This window comes from Myripristis murdjan, chromosome 21 (genome assembly GCF_902150065.1).
Source record: "Myripristis murdjan chromosome 21, fMyrMur1.1, whole genome shotgun sequence".
Lineage (NCBI taxonomy): Eukaryota > Metazoa > Chordata > Actinopteri > Holocentriformes > Holocentridae > Myripristis > Myripristis murdjan.
Window position 1 is genome coordinate 4,400,001 of NC_044000.1, and position 2,305 is coordinate 4,402,305.

Here is a 2,305-nt window from a genome sequence, read left to right on the forward strand (position 1 = left end):
GGTCTGACCAGTTAGCCAGCTGATGCTTGAACGGAAACATGAGATATCACATTCCACCTTGAACAGTTTGCTTTCCATTCTTACAGAGTTAGAATGACTGACTGACCTCTTTTTCTTTGAGCGATTGTATTAAATAATCCATTAATTGAATCACACAGGTAGATTCAACAGCAAGAAATATAATATTTATTTGCTCTTGGCTTGTCTCGCATTGTTCTTGTCAAACTGCCGGATGTAATCAGCCAAGTTCATCTCCAGAAGGGAAGTTGGGAGACAGGCTGGTGTCTCTGGTATAAGCTATTGTTGTACCATATGAAGTTAGCAGGAGAACTTGATTGACAGTTCAATTGTCATGTTAGTGACACAATAAACAAGCCAAATCTGATAGTACTCATTTTCATGTGCACATTGTACTTAGACTAACCAGTATTCATTCATTCATCTATTGATTCATTACCCATTTATTCTATATCAGAGCAGCTCTTGGCTGGAGTCGATTCTAGTGTGCATTCCAGCAAACTCTACACAGAAAGGGTCGGAAACTGAACCTTTGGCCTTCTGGCTAAGAGGCTACAGTTTTGAACACTCACAGAGTGTGGCCGTGACATTCTACTAATCAACAAGTTTCATGGAAATGGCGATGTGAATCCTGCAGCATCAAGTTGTCCTTTTGGTACACTACACCACTACCTACCTGGACACAGACAGCATGTCACCGCTCTTGAAATCCTAAAGCAATGTCAACACAGTATACTGCCTCAAAGGAAATACTTCACAACACAAAGAAATCCTGAGCTGCTGGTACCCAAATATTCTCCTCCTAGTGACTGGTGTGCTATTCATGAGCTCCATATGTTGCTCCTTTGTTCATTCACACTGTAAACATGAGAATAGAAGGAATGGAAGAGCATGATTGACACATAGTCATTTATGATACTTCACTGATGGTACTTGTTTATATTTCTTGTCATTCTCTAGTCTAAACCAAGCAGTGAGGTCCCCATTAAGAATATATAGACCTACAAGTCTAGAAAAAGTGTCACTGCAGATGAATTTGCATACAGAGGAAATTGGAGTCGGCTTGGCTGTCTCTTAGCAACAGCCAACAACTGAACAAAAAACCAAACCACACACACACACACACACAGAGAGAGAGAGAGAGAGAGAGAGACAGAGAGAGAGAGAGAGAGAGAAAGAGAGAGAGAAAGGTTGATGGTAAAGGTGAAGGAGTGGTGAGTTGCTATCAAGAAGAATAGAGCATGAGATAGTGACAACCCCTGGTACCTGACCACAGGTAAGAGACAGTTCTGAAATAGTTCTATATAATCTTATAGTTTGATGAAATTTATTTCCATGGATTGATTATAAACTCCAATTAGGAGTTCTCCCTGGTTTCATTATAGATTGCATGAAAAATGTAATCACCAGTGCTTTTGGCAAGGTAATTATTTACCTGTAGCTTAAATTTGTTTATAGCTTAGCCACTGACTTTTAATGACTTTTTTGTTGCATCTTATTATTTTGACTGAGTTGTATTACTCTGACAGTGTTCTCCTCATATGACCTAGTTATCGCAGAGACTAGCACTTCCAAGATGAGCAATTGGACCCCCCTTATCTATAATGCAGGCTTGTAATGTGAGTTGAAACCTGGGTCGGTGACAGGAGAAGATGGGACTGCTATAGTGTCTCATGAACTGTCCTGTCAGTTATCCCTATTCTAAAAGACATGCTGCACTTCAGTTCTTTATATCATATTCAATAGTTTATCAATCATACAGTTCCACTGGAGTCAGTGAGTCATTAACTTCCTCTGTGCAGATTCACATATTGCATTTAAATGAGGAGAAATTACAGATTATATTTTTTTCAATTCCCATCTTTGAAGCAAGTATGCAAGAGGTAGTTATTGGGTGCTGTTATCAGCGCCCTCACTATATATATTAGGGCACTGTCTGGGATATTGGCAAAAAAAAAAAAAGAAGTTTGGGTCCATAAGTAATAATAATAATTTATTCCTAGTAAGAATGCTGCTGGGTCCTATTCATCACATTGGGTTCCCAGGGTCTCCATTATTGTCACATTACATCACACACATCTTTCACTGCTGTTTCTCTAGATCACTTTGTTCTGCCTCATGAATAAAATATCAAAGCCTCCTCTCGATGAATTCTAGTGTCACATCTCGTTTTTGCCAGTGTTGGGGAGGGGGTGGGGGGGACTTGAGAAGTATTGTTGTGGTAACACTCAGGCCAACTGTCTTTACCTCCCACTCTCTGCCTATCCGGAAGCTTCTGGCTGTCTGC